This window comes from Cibotium barometz, chromosome 37 (genome assembly GCF_041138505.1).
Source record: "Cibotium barometz isolate CiBa-2024 chromosome 37, ASM4113850v1, whole genome shotgun sequence".
In the NCBI taxonomy this organism is placed as follows: domain Eukaryota; kingdom Viridiplantae; phylum Streptophyta; class Polypodiopsida; order Cyatheales; family Cibotiaceae; genus Cibotium; species Cibotium barometz.
In genome coordinates this window covers 12,112,003-12,132,075 of record NC_141082.1, presented here as the reverse complement: position 1 = coordinate 12,132,075, position 20,073 = coordinate 12,112,003, and positions in this window count along the sequence as shown.

Below are 20,073 nucleotides of genomic sequence, written 5' to 3'. Positions count from 1 at the left end.
CCATTCCCTTTACCTTTTTGTGATACTCGCCTTGATTCAGTAGTAGCAAGTCATGAAGTATATAGCTTTCTTGATGGATTTAGTGGCTATAATCAAATAGTGGCTATAATCAAATACTAATGGCACAAAAAGATAGGGACAAAACAACATTTATAATAGAATGGGGAGTATTTGCAAGTAATGTGATGAATTTTGGACTGAAAAACGCTCCCCCAACATTTCAGAAGTGGGTACAGGAAGTGTTTGAACCATTTTTAACATCATTCATGAAAGTCTTTCTAGATGATTTTAGTGTGTTTGGGAAAATGGTTGATCATTTAAAACACCTTAGGCTTTGCTTTGAGAGATGCAGGATGGTGGGTTTAGCACTTAATCCCTCAAAGTGTGCTTTTACTGTAAATAGAGGCATTCTACTTGGATATGTTATTTTTGAAGAGGGAATGCATATTGATAGCAGGAAAGTCTCTGCAATCCAAGAAGTTGTACAACCTAAGAATGTCAAGCAATTGGCAAGGTTCATAGGACAGGTGAAATGGCATAACAGGTTTTTGAGATACTTATCTGATGTGTGCCATCCTTTGACAAAACTGACAAAGAAGAAGATAGCTTTTATTTGGGGTGAAGAACAGGATAGAGCTTTCAAATTATTAAAGAAGATGTTGGTGGTGGCACCAATTCTTTAGCCACCTGAATGGAATTTGGAGTTTCATGTTTTTGCTGATGCATCCCATATTGCAGTAGGAGCTGTACTGATGCAGGAGAAGACAAAGGGCTAGTTTAGACTAGTATATTATACAAGCAGAGTTCTTGCTACTACAAAAAGGAATTATTCACAAATCAATAGTGTATTATCCTCAAGCTAATGGTCATGCAGAGAGCTCTAACAAAATCTTGGTTAAAATAGTGAAAAAGATTGTGGAAGAAAATAGGAAGGATTGGGACTAAAAGTTAGACTCTGCTTTATGGGCTTTCAGGATAGCATTCAAGGTCACAACAGGACTCACACCATTCAAGTTAGTTTATGGGTTGGAAGCAGTTGTACCAATGGAGTTCGTTGTCCCTAGTCTGAGAATTGCAGTAGCCCATAAGCTATCACCTGAGAAATCCTAGGATTACAGATTGGAAAAATTGCTGGAGTAGTTAAAATAGGACAGAATTCAGTCAACTTATATTTCAGAGGTCATTCAGCAGAGGAGACAAGCATGGGTTAATAGAAATATAAAGTTTAAGCTGTTCAGAGAAGGTGATTTAGTGATGTTCTATAATTCAAAGCTGGGACCACATCCAGGGAAGATGAAACTTCAATATGTGGTCCCCTTCCTCATAAAGCAAGTTATGGGACAAGGCACGTTCCTATTATCTGATTTATTAGGGAATCAGTTTGGTAAACCTGCCAATGAGTTTCAACTGAAAAAGTATTTTGGGCCACACCTGACTGATAATGTTATAGCTGTCCAACTCATCATGGCAGTCGATCAAGATCAACATGCATCTATAAAAAGGAACAGACAGGTGCAAATGGAGTCGCTTGATGTGAGTTGTTACAAAGCCAAGCTTATAATTGCCAATGTCTTGTTCGAAAAGACGCCCTCACACGTGGTCGGCGAGGAGAGATGTCTGGCATGCACAGAAGCTTTGTGAGCCTGCACGATGAAATCGTTGAGGCATTCATGGACCGCTCCAAAGCAAAAGGGCCCTGTAAGGTGAAACCCTCATAAGCAAAAGGGCCCTGTAAGGTGAAACCCTCATAAGCAGAGGCACACCAGCAAGAGAAGACAATTCTTATGCAGTTTTTTAAGATGATGACGTTGTCGTCGAAGAGATCTCCAACAAGCTTGATACATCAGCAACTTTCATCGACTCAAAGGTAACATTAGATCTGACTCAATCCAAACACAGAGCATGGTTACAGGTTGTCGGCCTGTTGGATTTTGCATTATTGCCCTAGGATCAGTGGATGTGAAATGAGCAAGCTAAGCAGCAGTAGTTTAAATTTTTGCAGAACAGTGATGGTTTTGTCTCAACAATCAATGTATTTCTGTCAGTAGAATTAGTTTCCTATGTATTTAAGTTATCCATGGAGGGAGGTTTGACAAGGCATCCTTGAAAGCTTTGGAAAAAGAATTTGGTGCGCGTGAAACATCAAGGAAATGCTATGTTGTTAAGAAGGCAAGAGACCCAGAAAGAAGGAGAATGGTTTTTAGAAAATGTGTTGTTATTGATAAAGTCAGAATATATGTCAGACAAGAACTTTGCTTATCTGCACACTACAGAGAGGGGCAAGAGTGTGGCTTGGGCCCATATAGTCCATCAAAAGATTATGTCTGAAATCAAGGAAAAGGATAAAAGGAAGGTGGACAAGGCATCTAGGCTAGGTCCCATGCTAGCAGACCATGAAGAACTTGGAGTATGTGTATGGGGGAAACTTCATCTCAAAAATCAGGCCATATGTTAGGAGCATTAAAAGAACTTCAAAGGTGTCAGATGATGAAGAACCCCCACAAATCAAAAGCAAAACACTGAAGCTAGATGCAGAGGTGAATACAGAAGAATTGTCAAGGGATCTACAAATGGCGGGGTATTCAATTGAGGAGTCAAACCAGGGCTGCTAGAAATCATAAGGCCCTTACTGATTCTCTGTTTGTGAATCCCTTAGTTCAGAGTTCTGCAGAGAAAGATATCAGAGGATCTCCAAGCTTTAATTAAAAGAAGGGTTTTAAGTTGAAGATGAGCAAAGGGAAAGATATTCAGGACCTAGTTCGAGCTGAAGCTATCTTCTCTCATCTGCAATGAGATATGATGATTTAGAACACTTTGTACCAATATCAATTATTTTGAAGCTAAATGAAAATTATTTTTTCTTACAAGCTCTGGCTGTCCTATCTCAAAATAGCTTGAAAGTATATATTTGGCACTGATCAGCACTCTCCAGCCGCGCAGCTACTTGAATCATCTTGTTGTGGTGTCTGTACAGTTGGAAAGATATGTTAGAAACTGTTAATGTCAGAACAAAACAAAATTATTCAATAAGTTCAAAGGCATAGCATGAAATAGACATCAGTAGAGGGAACGACTTTCTACCTCTAAATCTAATGGCTCTATTGAATCCAAAAGATTGACATTAGGAGGACAGTGATCCAATGCATCTAGAAGCCTTCTAATACAACTGCAATATATATAATTCAGTTAGTGTGCATTAAATCAAAATAATGAAGTTTAAAGTTAAAAATAGCACACACACCACTTACAATTTCAGCTCTGTGTGTGCGTTTTTAAGAGAGTTGAATAAAAAGCATTGCTTCTGCTGGATGTCAATAGAAGCAAAGCTCTAGTGGTCACTGCGTAAGGAAAAAAGCATTAAGAAATCAAAGGCTACAAGAGTTCTCAATCTTGAAGAAAAATCCCAAAAGAAGCAGTCACCCACATACTTGTTATGGTATGGAAGTAGCAAAATATCGACAACATCAAAATAGAAATGTCTGAACCAATTGGAAATATCCATGGGAGTTTCCTTTGGATCTCTTAACTTGAAGGAAATGGCAGGATCAATAATATGAACTGTATGCTGTACAGCGTGGTTAAGCCAGCTTCTCATCATGCTACATTGGACCAAACAACAATTAGGGTAGGGTGTAAAGGAGGTACAAGAAGGATTGTTTTGCAAACAAATGTAAAATAAAAGACACTTACTAGAGCATTGCAAGAATGATGGTATCTGAGTAATACTCATTCTTATGAGCCAATGCTGCCAAGCATGGTTTTGTCAAGTCAAAATTATTCCGGAAGTTTCATCCTCAATATGGACAACTATGTTAGGGCCCAGCTCCTGCAACCTTCTCTGTATCTGCAGCTCCATCTGTACAGTCTCCACATCTATAACAGATTTGGATTCTTTTATTTGCTGCTTCAGTGACTCCTCATAATAAGCAGCTTTCCCTCTGGTGCTCTTTGAGTGGGTTACTTCAACAACCTTAACCTCATCTACCTTCAACTTTCTTGTAGGTGGAATTAATAATATGTCTCTCATTTTGATGTCCTGCAATTCCACAGGATGGACCAGCTTGTCATACCTCCATCTCACTCTGGACAAAGTGTTGAAGTCTTTGGCCATCAGAGTTACCCTGTGAGCATGGGCTGCTACCAGCATTGCATCTTCAAAATATTTCTCCAAGTAATCCTCTGCCATTTCCTGTAAGTAAAGAATGGCAGTCCTGTTCCACCTGAAACCAAGGTGCCAACTATCACATATGTCTCTCACTAGTCCCTGAAAAGGTGCCTTGGGGATTGCAAAGCCTATAGCTTTCTGTTGCTTCCTGATCTCCTTTAGCACACCTGCACCATGTTTCAATCTCTTGGCCTTTTGCTAGAGCAGGCTCATTTTGGCTTCCCCTTCCTGCCATGTGCAACTCTTCCCTTTTGAGGCACACTAAATTCCTTGATACCTGCCCCACAGCTGTGCTGCTGCTGCTGCAAGCCCTGGCCCCTTGCTAGCCCTCCTTGCAGTTGACTTGGTTCTTGCCATCACTCTGACAAGCTGCATACAAAGCAATGGAAAGAGATTACAGCCATGGAGAACATGGAATGATACAAGAAGGCAATGACAGGGGTGGATGAAGCAACATTTATAAATTTGCAACAAAACACGATTTTGACAATTTGAAATTCCTAACAGCTCACTCTCGCGTTTTCCTGCAAATACCTGAAGTAACATGCTATTACATTCTTATAGTGATTTCTCTATCTTTACAACTAAAAACAATATGGATTGAGTTTATGCAAGGAGTGTACAGCCTTGGATAGCTTAGAAAGACACAAAATCACAATGATAGGGGTGGATGAAGCAACAGTTTTATATTTGCAACAAAATGCGATTTGGGCTGTTTGAAATTCCTAAAGCCTTCTTCTCACATTTTCCTGCAAATTCATGAGGCAGCATACTGGAACATGCCTTCAGTCATTTCATTGTGTTTGCAACTTGGTGCAAGATGGATTGAGTCTATGGAAGGCAAGAAGTGATCAATCTCTCACTCAACCAGCCCAATTCAAAAGTCTTCTTGCTTGTGGTTGCAGTGGAAAAAGCTAAGGAATGCATATAATATTTATCCTAATATCTAAGCTACATCACATCACTCAGTACCTTATCCTAATATACTATTAAACAAGAAAAAAAGGATATAGAGTCTTACTGACCTGGAAGCTATCTGTAGGTGTGCTGTGCTGGTGATGAGTACCCTGTGCTGGGGATGAACCTTTGTTGCTGGTCAGGATGTTGATGGTGCAGAGTAGGGAGGTAGAGAGGCAAGAGAGCTGAGAGAGGAGGGCCTAGACAGGAGAGATTAAACAGGAGGGAAAAGATTAGTGCAAAATACAAACAAAATAGCTAATAAATACCACACGTGGGGAATGGAGTCATTTTTTCACACGTGTGGATGGGACCCAGATCTCTTGGAGTTTAAAACTTGGCACGTGTGAATGGCACTTTTTGCCTTGGAACTTGTGCCAATCATGATTTCACAATCAGATCCATAAACACTCTTCCCTCCCCGTCTTTCATCCCTGCCAGCACCCTCCCATCATCCTTTTCCTTCCCCCTCTAATCCCTTCCTACCCAACACACTCCATCCAGACTGCAACCTGCCTGAAGACTACTACCACTGCGAGATCTCCAGGTTACCTAGGCTGCAGCTCAAGTTTGGAAGAGAGCAGAAACCATGTGAGTTCTTTATATCCATCTGATGCAAAACCCAGCCTTTTGATGTAGCCAATAATAGCTCTTACAGTCGCCTTGGCAAATAGGGTTGAATATCTCCTCATAAATAAATGTCGTAGTAGGTCTGAGTATAACCTTTGGGTAACAAATCTTGCCTTGTATTTGCTAATGCTTCCATTTGAGTTATGCTTCAATTTGTAGACCCACTTACATTCAACCTCTTTATCCTCAAGCAAAGGCACCAATTCTCATGTCTTATTTTCATCCAATGCAACCATTTCTTTATCCATGGCTTTCTCCCAATGTACATGCCCCCAACAGCATCCTCAAAACGTGTGGGTTCAACCTCCTGAACAACCTTTGCCCTGTATGCAGAATGGTGAGCTACATAACCATCATACATCAATCTGTGAATAGGATTTTTGGCCCTATTCGACCTGCATAGTCATCGATCTGTCCTTAGTGTCCTTGTTGCGGGCTACCTTAGCCTTCCTTACACCACGAGGTGTTTTATTAGGAATCCCAAAGGGGAAGGCCACACACAAGGGGGGGGAAGATTGCACCCAGCGTGTTTGTCTTGGAGCTAAGTATTATGTTTGCTATGCTTTTGCTCAATTTATTTGATTTTGTTGAAACCTGCAAAGCATGTATTTTCATGGTTGAATTTATGTGTTGAATTTCTCAAGTGTTCCACAAGCTATCCTAGAGAACGATTCCGTTTTCAGTGGTATCAAAGCTTGGGCTAGGAGATTTGTGGAAAGGTGGGAAAGGTCTTCATCAACACAACTCTCAAGAAAGTTGCAGGCTTTTAACCGGTGGGCAAAAGAAGGGTTTGTGGTCTTTAACCAAAAATTCAAATTCTCAAACTAGCTCTACTTCTCAAACCCACTTACCTCTTCCCAAAACCATTCTTCTTCATCAAAAAGTGGTTTTGCTCAAAGCTTCATGAATTTCAAATCCAACCATATAGATGGATTCCCCATAGCCAAAAACCTCATGTGATTTGCTCAGTTTTTGCAAAGGTTCAAGGTAGAAGCAACCTATAGTGGACGGACTGCATGCTGTGTGAGTTTTAAGCCATGAAAAATAAATAAAATCAAGCAAATTTGAGGCACCGATCTGCAGCCTCACGGGCAAAAAAAGTGAGAAGAAGACCACAAAAATCAATTAAGCTACTAATTACTTAATCTCAATTAAACCAAATCCTCAACTTAACCCAATTCTACTTTTCCCAAGCCCAATGCATGTCACATCAACTTTTGGAGCTTTCACATTACCTATTTTCCTATTTCAAGGGAAATTCCAAAGAATTGCAATTTTCAGATTTTTGGGTGCAGAAAATTGATTTTTCAAGGCTCAAAGAGGCTTAAAAAGGCCAAATAAATGCCAAAAAATTCCAAAATAATTTCTGAAAAAAAATTCTAAAAATTCTCAGAAATTATTACAGAGGTTTGACCAAGTTTTCAAAATTGTTTGAGCAGTGTTCAAGGTGCAGAAAATTATTTCTTCAGCATTTTGACTGGCCCAAGTCTCCTAAATCACTCGGAATTGCTCGGGACTTGTGCGAAACGAAGGGAATTCGACCCAACCATTGAACCAAAGTCTGTTCAGTTTCAACACAAATCGAATTGCGGGAGAATTGAGATAAGTACAATCATTTGCTTTATTTACATACATCAAATAATATCAATTTTACTTATTTACATTGTTTGCATGAGCACTATGGCAAATTTTCCTATTTTACCTTCAATTCAAGAGCAACTCCAATCTCTACAACAAGAAATTGTAGAAGAGAGAGAGATGCGAATTGAATTGGAGCGACAGCTCACGAGTCGAAGGCGTAAGCGTGACTCTCTTATGATGACGAAGACAACATCATCCAAAGAACTGTCAATGCTACACTTCAAGCACAAAATTCACGAAAAGATTCTAAAATCAGTCGTAAAGCTTTTTCATTTCAGAATTATGATGGCAAGAAAGATACTTGAGTCCTTTTGGCATGGCTTAGTCAATTGGATGACTACTTTTTTCGGGGGAGAAATTTTTCGAGAAGGACAAGATCAAATATGCGGCTAATCACATGGTGGATAGCGCAGCTTTATGGTGGAGCGTCATCAAGCAAGGACGTGACAAACCGGATTCATGGAAAAGGTTTCAAAGGCTAGTGAAAAAACATTTCTTACCTTCATAATTTAAATCTAAAGCTAGGCATCAATGGGATACATTGCATCAACTTGAAAAAGAAAGCATGTCTCAGTATGTGGAGAAGTTTTGGAATACATTACTACAGGTACAGGCTGTGGAGAAAGTCAATGAGAAGGACCAAAAGAGCAAATTCATTTTGGGCGTTAAGTCTACAATTAGGGCCAATGTGAATATGTTTAGACCTCATTCACTTTCTACAGCTATATCTTTGGCAACAAATTTCGAACGCAAAATTGGTTTTCTTAGAGAGGTCAAGTCATTTGAGAGTAACCACTCTAAACCTTTCTCTAAACCTTTTCATGCTTCAAGAAATTTTCATAAGCCAGGGTTTGACAAAGGCAAGGAGATGGTCAAAGGCGAATCAAATTCAAAGAAAGCCAACGGTGGCAAGCCCAAAGGTCCTCCAATCAAATGTTTTCGATGTCATAAAGAAGGACATATAGCACCAAATTGCCCAGAACGTGCAAAGAATCCGACACCTGCGGCACGAGTCAATATGCTGCATTTACTGGAACCAAGTATAATTGCATGCAAGAGGTAAAAGGTTTAACTTTAAGCATTAATTCCTTAACAGAAAAAAGGGATTTCTTAGTTGCACCTTTACAAGGCGTAGACGTAATATTGGGTGTGCCTTGGAGACATATGTACAACCCTATTATAGACTATGATACACATAGCATTTGTGTAAGGATGGACAATGAAAATATTTTCCTCAAATGTCTAGTCAAAGGAGAGACGAGCCCTTTATTGAGTCATACTCAAGCAAAGCGAGCTCTTAGGAAAAGGGAGAAGACTTATATGGTTTGGGTTAACTAGCTTAGCACTGAGTTTAACACATCCAAAAGTCCAAAACTTGATCCTTATATCTCCAAATTCAGGGATTGTTTTATGGAAGATTTACCTCCAGGATTACCTAAGTCTAGGCCTGAAGACCATAGTATTGACTTATTGCCAGGCAACTCTCCACCTTGTAAAGCTCCTTATAGAGTCAACAATTTAGAGCAAAAAGAAATCCAAAAACAAATCGAGGATCTGTTAGAAAGAGGCCTTATTAGACCTAGTACTTTACCCTTTGGAGCTCCAGGCCTTATTAGACCTAGTAGTTTACCCTTTGGAGCTCCAGTCCTTCTTGTTAAGAAGAAGAATGGAACTTTCCGAATGTGTGTTGACTACCGAGCATTGAACAAAATCACTATCAAGAACAGATACCCTATCCCTAGGGTAGATGACTTACTTGATAAGCTTAGAGGTTCAAAGGTCTTTAGCAAGATTGACTTAAAGTCTGGTTATCATCAAGTACGCATGACTGAGTCAGACATATTCAAGACTGCATTTAGAACCCAGACTAGCCAATATGAGTTTTTGATTATGCCATTTGGTTTGACCAATGCTCCAGCTACATTCAGCCGTATGATGAATCGCATTTTCCTAAAGTTTCAAAGCTTTGTTGTGGTGTTCTTTGACGATATTCTTGTTTTCAGTGAGAATCGTCAAGATCATGAGCAACACTTGGAGCAAGTGTTTAACCTTTGAAGAGAAAATGAATTGTATGTCAATCCTGAAAAGAGTTCTTTCTTTCAAAAAGAGATTGAATACTTAGGCCATATAGTGTCAGAGCTGAAGGAATCTGTGTGGATCCGAAGAAAATTGAGTGTATAGCCTCTTGGCCTACACCTTGAGACATTCATGACCTTAGATCTTTTCTAGGTCTATGTAGTTACTATAGGAAGTTTGTCAAGAATTTCGCTTATACTGCACATCCTTTGACGGAACTTCTCAAGAAAACTACATTTTTCCATTAGATCGAAAGTCAAGATAAATCTTTTCTAGTACTCAAGGATGCATTAACTCATGCACCAGTTCTTACACTACCTGACTATCAAAGACCATTCTTTGTGGTAGTAATAACTGATGCTAGTGGCAAATGTTTTGGTGCTGTGCTTATGCAAGACAACTATCCTATTGCCTATGAAAGTCGAAAGCTAAAACCTGTTGAAACAAATTATAGTACATATGACAAGGAATTAGCAACAGTTGTGCATGCCTTGAAGATTTGGAAGCATTACCTAATGGGTTCAGAATTTCTTATCAAGACTGATCAACAAAGCATTAGGCATTTGCTTTCGCAACCCCTTATTTCAGATAGGCACATCAAATGGGCATCTTTCATACAAAGTTTCCAACCCATGATTCAATACCAACCTGGAAAGGAAAATGTTGTTGCCGATGCTTTAAGTAGAAGACCACATATCAACAACATTTTCGCTATTGAAAGTGAACCATTTCCGCTATTGAAAGTGAACCATTTGTACTTATGAAAGAAACTTATGAAGTAGATCCAGATTTTTCTGAGATATGGATCAAATTGCGTGAAAACAATTGGACTTCTCAAGGAAATTATTCTCATAATGATGGCTATCTTTTCTTTGAGAAAATATTATGTGTTACTCAACCCTATAGACAACTTGTCTTGGAAGAGATGCACCAACCACCATTCATGGGACATAGAGGAGTTTCTGCAACACTTCAAGTAGTTTCTTGAGAATTCTTTTGGCCTCATTTGAAAAATGATGTAGCAAAATTTGTAGCTAAGTGTAACATTTGTCAAGCAATTAAAAGCTACAAAGGCAAAGCTTTGGGATTGCTTATGCCTTTACCCATTCTAGACCGACCATGGGAACAAGTGTCTATAGACTTCATTACAGGCTTTCCTACTACTTCCAGTCATCATGACATGATTTGGACAATAGTGGATAGGTTTAGTAAGCAAGCCTATTTCATTCCATGTAAAAAGACACTGACTTCTCAGCAAGCTGCGACCATATTTGTCAAGCAAATCTTTGTTCATCATGGTCTACCCAAAGTGATAGTTTCTGATAGAGATTCCAAATTTTGTAGTCACTTTTGGATTGCTCTTTTCTCAAACTTAGGCACTAAGTTAGATTTTTCTATGGCTTTTCATCCTAAATCAAATAGACAGACCGAAGTCACGAATAGCACTATCTTGGATATGCTTAGAGCCTATGTTTCCCAGCAACCTAGTTCATGGGATAAGTACATACATCTACTCCAATTTACTTATAATAATACTCCTCATTCTGCTACTGGTCGAGCACCATTTGAGATTATCTATGGTAGAGCTTTGCCTATTCCGGCTACTAGACTCTCCCATAAGATTGAAGCTGCTGACCAATATACTCGAGACTTTGATCGCATTTTATCTGAAGTGCGTGATTGTATTGCAAGAGCTCAAGAGAAATATACATTTCAAGCAAATAGGAAGCGTAAAGATTTTTCATTCCAAGAAGGTGATTATGTACTTTTGAGAATTGAGAAGAGACGATTGAAGAGTGTGAAAAAATTCCCTGCAGTTAAACTTGCACCTAGATACTATGGACTATTTAAAATTATTGAAAAGATTAACGATGTGGCCTATAGACTAGAGTTGCCATCTAATTGGAATATCCACAACTCTTTCCATATTCATCTCTTGAAACCCTTTCGAGGAACACTTCCTTCTCACCCAATTTATGAGGAACCACCTCTTGTTGAAGGAGACGAAGAAGTCTTAGTTCATGATGCTATTATTGATCAAGAGACGACAACAACAAGAACTGGAAACCAATACATCAAATATCTTTTGACATTCAAAAACGATGCCTCAAGAAGATGCAAAATGAATGCCCGAGAAATTTTTCCGAGCTTATCCTGAGATCCTTCGTTCTTTTCAAACCAGCAAACCTGCAATTGAGGGCAATTGCAAACTCAAGCAAGAGGGATGTCATGAGAATATATTTTAAGTCCTCTTTAAGAATATTATTTTTCTCTCTTGAGTAATTTGGGGACGCCTAGGTTACTCTTACGTCATGCCGGCTAGGTTAATATCGTGGATGACACCACTATAAATATTAATACGTGCGGTATATGATGTATGCTTGGGGCCGTCTATGATTATTTCAGTTAGGTTTGTATGGCAGGGTGATTCCTGAGGTACTTATGCTTGCTGGTAGTCATGAGTTGGTGATGGTTTGTGCCTGTTTAATATTTGTGGGATTAATTTAATTATTAATTGGGCTTATATTTTCAGGTGATGAAGATTACGAGGATTGATGATGAATAATGTCGAGGAGAATGTTTCTTATGTGCATCATATTTATTTTTATAAGCGTAGCTTGTAACCTTAGTAGTTGATTTTTCCATTTTGATACATTGGAAAAAATACATTTATAATGTTGAATTTATTAAAGCCTAAAGGCTTTACCCTAGCCCCAATTTTTGGGACACTCTATTTTTGTTGTGGAAGAGTGTCGTGCTCTCTAAAAGCACACTTTGTATATTTTTGGGGGCTATGTCCTATTTTTGGTTAAAAGCTAATAAAAATACTCTTGTGTGGGGAAGGCCACACACAAGGGGGGGAAGATTGCACCCAGCGTGTTTGTCTTGGAGCTAAGTATTATGTTTGCTATGCTTTTGTTCAATTTATTTGATTTTGTTGAAACCTGCAAAGCATGTGTTTTCATGGTTGAATTTATGTGTTGAATTTCTCAAGTGTTCCACAAGCTATCCTAGAGAACGATTCCCTTTTCAAGTATTTATTTGCTTTCCAAATTGACATACTTCACATACTTTATGCATTTCATCCACCTTAACAATTTCTAAATTTTGCATAGACTTCAATCACATTACTCATTCTTCACATGACCAATACGTTTGTGCTAGATATCTATATCGGCCATAACACCTACACCTTGTGAAAACATAGCAACTTTCACCTCAGGCATGCTTACATCCAAAGTAAACACTCTACTTACTTTTTTTTCCTTTGCAATTTGTTTTTAAAGCCCTCAATATAGCAGCCCCCAAGGTTAAAGTGTACCTACAAACCCTGCTCAACCATCTGCCCACCAATAGAAATCTAATTCTTTGTTATGTTAGGCACATGAAGTACACTAGCCAAGTATCTCACCTTGCCATCTTCAATAGCCAATGGCATATTTCTAATGTGAGCAATAGGATAAGTTGTCATCCCTCGTCTCTACATAACCTGGTTTTTTTAAATTTTTGACATCTCTAAACCACTCACCCCCATGACAAGTCATGTGGTTAGAGGCTCTCGAATCCACATACTATACATCGTCACCATTTGTGGATATATCTACAGTCACTGAATTTAACATCGTGTGCTACAAAACAAGCAATTGCTGACATCCATCTTCAACTTGCTTGCTTGAAGATGCATAATTATTTTGCTACTTCTTATGTCCCTCGGCTTCTTATGGCATCCTACTATAAAGTGACCTGGTAAAGCAATCCTTTGAACCTGATCTTGATTACCGTTTTTACCAATTGTCTTGGCCTTTATGGCTTCCCCTGCCATGAGACTAGCCTCTTCCACCTGTGTGTCTTTGTTGTTGCTATTGCGAAGCATTGGACTACTGCTATTGTCCATAATTCTGATTTCCAAAATGGACACCACCTTGGTCTTGACTACGACCTCTACCTCTACCTCTACCTGAGTTTAAGTAGAATGCCTATTCTAAATGTTCTTGCTTTGGGAGAGGAAGAGTCTTCACCCAAAGCCTTCTCTTCTATAATTAACATAAACACCAGATCCTAAAAGTTGGGAACATTCTCTCTTACAATAATAGATGTCTTAAATGGCTTCTATTCTTTGCCAAGCCCATTCAAACAAATGCTCACCAAGCCATCGTCTTCCACTAAGTCATTAATAGATAAAAGGAATTCAACAATGCCCTTGATCTTCAATGCATAGTCATTGATAGACATCTTCTGCTTCACTATATGAAACCCTTGTTTTAGCTGCAACTTCCTTGCCTTTATGTTTATATGAAATATCTTTACTAGGTTTTACCATGCAACTACTGGAGTGTTGGCATCCTATGTATGTCTTATCATAGTTTCTGTTACATTGACTAAAAGCTAATACAAGACTTTTCTTGCACCCTGATATCAATCTGTAAACACCTTTATCTCTACAGCAGTTGCATTCTCTTCAGACAATTCTGGAGACTTCTCATTGTCTTCTTTAACATAGTCTTAAAATCTTTTTCCAATCAAGAAATTGGTCATTCTGAACTTCCACGCATGAAAGTTGTTCTTTTTAAGCTTCTCATTGGCCAATTTGATTGATGTAATCAGACATCTTTACTTACAAAAAACCAAAAATTTACAAACAGATAATTTTTGTATGTAACCTATAATACTATTGTATCTATTATAACTCATGTGGTACTTTTGCATAAACTATATGTCATAGCACGCGACCAAAGTATATATTTACACCCACAAGCACTAAAACATGTGCAATCAACTGTCTGGACACACCCAAAATACACTGTCGCACTGCAATAACCAATGTTTGAACAAAAATATTTCCGAATTGAAACTTTCCAAAAGTACCCGAAAACACCTTGCAATTGGTTGGAACATTTCCAAAACGTAAATCCAATTATAAATTTTTGTACAAAGTATTACACACCACACAGACACCTCCATACTTGCACAACGAAGATGACTCCTCAATTAGAGATATATAGCTCCTAGAGCTACCCAGAGGTTGTCATACCTAACAAGAAGGGAAAGAGATACTGATGCTTTTACCTATGTGTACTGCTTCCTTTGCCTTCCTTTACCAGTGGTGTTAATGTGGAATGGTCACCCAAACACATCATGAGTGACAACTCGTGTTGAGCTTGACATCTAAGCACCAACGAATCTCCTCTACTAATGGGGTCCGAGGGCAGGAGTCCCCATAGTATGGATTCATTACTAGTGGATGATGGCTAGTCGGCCGCATTTAAAGTGCAAGGATTGTGTCAATGCCATGTAACTATGTGCATTGACATACATGCTACCACACCAAGTGTAACACTAATAATAGACATAGGTATCACAAGCTAAGGTATCTAATGCTTGTGAGTATCATGCTCTCTACACTTAGTACATCCTCCATCCAAAGTCTGTCTAGATTGCCATCTAAGCTATACTTGAGAGTGCACGATGATGGACAACACCATCACAATGTATCTATATCACAATTTTAAATTCTCTCTATTGCATTGTTTATGGCACTTTGTTTTGCTATATATCTTTCCGTTGTACTATATTCTTATACATTCTCACTATGTTGTCTCATAGAGGAATGCTCCTTTACTAAGTGGATGAAGGTAGATCTCTTTATGTCGAGATGGAGGCAAAAGGAGAATTTCATTCACGATGATTCTCTCTCACAAAAAGCAAATGGTGAAGAAGCTAATGAAAGAGAAAACTTAACGAAGTAATTCTATTCAAGCAAGCAACCATCTAGCATGCAAGAATCCAATAGCATACATCCAATAATGAGTAGAGAAAAGAAGAGCTCACAAGTATTCTATTGAAAGGGGGATGATTGTGTATTACTACTTAGTGTCAAAATTAGCTTATACACCAACGGCTAGTTTTCACACTAGACAACTTAAAAATAGTACAAGCAAGTGTGTACATGAAGTCCTTAGACTTTCCTAATTTAACATTAAGCTTAAAATATATCCGCTTTATATGCTCTAACGTTGTTTTACACAAGATAAGTGCCTCCTCTTCAAGTACTTAAGATGGTAAAGTGCCTTATAGTAGGTCAATAGGTGAAACCATGTTAACCCAAGAAGTGGTTATATGCATGTAGAGACTACATTGGGTTGAATTCAATTGTTAGCGTTTTCCAAACCACATGTCATAGAGAGTGGTACCAGGAGAACGTGGACATATGTTTTGCTGAGTTGTAAAATTATCTTATCACTATGTGGTGTACATTGTTACATCTGGCATTTACCGTTTGTGAATGAAGCAACTCTACTTCTTGAACACATGGGAAGAGAACTTGATTTCGTGTGGTGAAGAAGCTTCTATAATGGGCTCTTGTAGAAAGTGAGATTCCTACTTGTACTATGTGATTGCTACATGAGTGTTTTATGAAATGTATATCTTTTATGGTACACAAAAAAAGAGACATGTCCAATTATCATAAACTATGGTAGTTGGTGGACTACTTAGTCGGTCATAGTCGACTTGGACTAAGCCCAACACAAGATATCCAACATAAAGTTTGAATTATTATGATATCTAACATGGTTTGACCACTTCTTGAGGGAACAAACCATAATGATTCTGGTCTTGCTCCTTCTCCTTTAATGGAGCTTCACCCTAAGACATAGCAAGTTAGTATCCTTTTCACAAAGCTTATGACACCGTTAATAAAGCAAGCTATTTTATGGTACACAAAAAAAGAGACATGTCCAATTATCATAAACTATGGTAGTTGGTGGACTACTTCGTCGGTCGTAGTCAACTTGGACTAAGCCCAACACCAAATATCCAACATTAAGTTTGAATTATTATGATATCCAACATGGTTTGACCACTTCTTGAGGGAACAAACCATAAGAATTCTGGTCTTGCTCCTACTCCTTTAATGGAGCTTCACCCAAAGACATAGCGAGTTAGTATCCTTTTCACAAACTTCATGACACTATTTACAAAGCAAGCTAATGATTTTTAAGACACCAAGAACTCAACCCGACGTACATCTCTACTACCATCTGTTGTTCATGTCTTTTGCATATTACTTTAGTAATGGAGCACAAACACTCCTTCAAAGTTGATTATAAAAAGCATGGTGAATTTTACTTTAATATAAATATAGATGATTTAAGTTTACAAAATTAGATAACATCCCACAAGTTTTAAACAAAAAATTGATTGTATAGGATGTGTTTTCTCTATATAAGTGAATGGACTAAGTTGTGAAATTCACCATTACCCACTACTCAATGAGCATCTTCAAATTTGTGGGCTATGTGCCATGGAAGATAAAATGGTAAGTTTATAATGTAAAAATCTATTTTTTGATCTACTTATTGCATTTTTCCCACAAATTCAACATTATTGTAACATTTGTTATCCCACGTGATACTTTTTTTTGCCTATTTATTCTGTGACTTTTATATATTGTAGGGTGTATAAAAGATTTCAGTCATCTGCTATAACTTAACTACTTTTTATAAATAAGTCATCTGATACTCAACTTTCAATTCTTCACCAAATAGGCAATGATATTTAGTTGAGTCATGTTTGTTTACCCTTGGCCTTATTAATTTTCAAATGTCTTCTAGATTTCACAACTAATAACTATAAAGCTCTAAACACTTCAATGACTAAATATCTAGATGTATGACCATGGAGACATCAACCTCCTCTTGATAGTTCCTGATATTTCAAACTTAAAAAACCTTCACAAATTAAACAACCCTCTTCTCATCAATGTATCATCATGAGCAATAGGAGATATTATCTACCATTAGCAATAAGAGGTATTAACTTTCCTACAAACAAGCATGTAAAAATTAAAGCTTAAACAAGACCATTTACTTGTATGAGATTTATATAGTATATGTTATATGTTAAATCGGGGTCAATGATGGGTCTAGAAGGAAATCCAAAGGTACTTAATCAAGAATATGAGATTAATAGAATTGGGATAAGGTCAAGCCTCCCAAGTAGTTCAAGATCATGTATTGTATAAATTTTCTTAGAAATAAGATCATTATTGAGTCAACATCTCTTTCATCAACAATCGCCAAATACAAAACCTATAGGGTTATACATCAATAAAACTTGCCATTAAGGCATCCTCTATCTTCATCATTCAAACTTGCCATTAAGGCATCCTCTATCCATTCAACTCACATTTCTCTATCCACATGATGATTACATTAACATGAAGACGCTTCTTCTATCCTTTTTAGATTACACGCTTACAAGGAACATTTGCACATCCATTCATACCAAATAATCAAGTCCTTACCATACTCTATAATCAAAGTGCACACTTATACTTGAAGCTGCAGCATCCTTAACAATGGTTCTCAACAAACACCTCTAAGAAACAACAATTTCAATCCAAAAGAATAGCAAAAGATGGATTACAAGATAATCAAATGAACAATTCTATCAGACATACAAGAGAAAACCATGGAGATTTAAGCTTGCTAAAATCAATCATAGTGGTTGAAGATGAATAACAGGATAACCAAAAGAACATTACCTAGCAAACATACAAAAGAAAACCATGGACATATACGCTTGCTAGAATGAATTAAAAGTGGTTGGAGATGAATTACAAGATAATCTCAAAAGAACAATCCTAGCAAACATACACAGAAAGCCATGGAGATATAAGCTTGCTAAGTTTCCAAACAAAAAAGTGGCGGCAAGTGGTAAGTCAATTAAGTTGCTCTAGATGAATATAGTTGAATGTGTATTTTGAATTAAGTCTTAACAAGAAATTATTTCAATTGAAGGCATGAGGCATTTAATCGATCATGAGTATCATTTCCTTGTCAATTATCAATGTTCATTTACAAAATTAACCTTGTCAATTATCAATGTTCATTTACAAAATTAACTAATGTATTGACCACTTAATTGATTAAGATTAATTCGTTTTATTTCCTTGTCAATTACCAATCTTCATTCATGGATGTAATCAATCTATTAAGCACAAAACATATATACCTCATTCACAAAGGTAGTAATGCAAAATTAACTAATGTATTGACCACTTAATTAATTAAGATTAGTTCGTTTCGTTTCCTTGTCAATTAGCAATCTTCGTTTACGAATACAACCGATGTATTGACCACTTAATTCATTAAGAGTATTACATTTCCTTGTCAATTACCAATCTTCATTCATGGATGTAAACAATCTATTAAGCACAAAACATATATACCTCATTCACAAAGGCAGTAACGCTTTTGTCATACTTTCCATCAGTGTGCAAGAAGTATATTCAATAATGATCAACCATAGAATATAATACTCCATGATTATGATTAATTTACCTCTTGGGACTTAAGATAAGTTTTTATGCATCATCACAATCTCAGAAGCACTCCTTTCAATTGCTATTTTGTACAAAGTGAAGTAATTTCTTGAAAAACCATTCAACAGACACTACATTTCAACAGGTAGAGGAGGATTACAAATTCTAACCTCCTGCTTAAGTACAGGAGGATTACAGAAGGACTTTTTAATCGAAAAAGTCTTGCGTTCGGCTTATAGAACTTATAATCAAGGAACTCGTAACGAACCATTACAGATTGATTATTGCATTATTTTCTCACAAATAGAATCTTCGAGGCTTCGTCCATCTCACTGATTTAGATTCATCTGCACATACAAGCTCTCCCTTCGGAAGCACACTTTCTAATTACTCCCGTAGCAGGCTCTGTTGTCATTTTTTTCCTGTCATACAAGCTAGTGTCAAGTCATCTTTCCCTGTGTAATCCCCAAGGAGAACCAAAACCAAAACCTAACCCTTTCCTTTAAAGACATATTCATGTCGTCCGTTTTACAGGGCCACCATGCCTAACAAAACATTTTTCTCAGACTTGCCCATAAATGCCCTACATTTCTGTGGAATTACATTGACTTCAGATCTAGATTACGAGAAATCAAGAAGAACTTAACAATACTCTCGTGCATGTTATGTCCAATCCAACAGATAGCCTTTTTGTACAATCAGCCTGCTCTAGAGCACTAATGCGCTACATTGATTATTAGTTTCAAAGCTAAAGCTTTTAAGGATAAAACTAACACGAAATTTCCCATCGGGCAAAGATGAACACATTTGCTTGGCAGCAGAGTTGGGCCATGGCACAGTCAGGGTACATTCACAACGCAAAAAACGAGAACAGAAAAGAGGCCTGATCGAATGGCAGACACTGGCTGAAGAAGATGAAGAGGGGAAGCGGGGGGGGGGGGGGGGGGAGGGGGGGGCATATCCGCCTGCGTTACGAGAATTGCAGCATCGAGCACAAGCTCTGTGCAATTCAGAAAAACAGGAGGGTTGGGGTGTAGGGGCAGAGTAACACCTGCAGCGCACTGTATGATGGGCGCATCAGGCTGCCTGATGAACTGCCCCGTCTCTATCTGCATAACACGATTTCACCTCACAAACATTTTATGGCTGTGATTTAGGGTTTGCCTCTAGGGTTCTTCCTTTGTAGAGAGCGTTCACATCATTGCTAGCTTTTACACTAGCCGGCCAACTATTGCTACCGTCCGCCTGGTCATTTGGTCCAACCTAACTACATCTATGC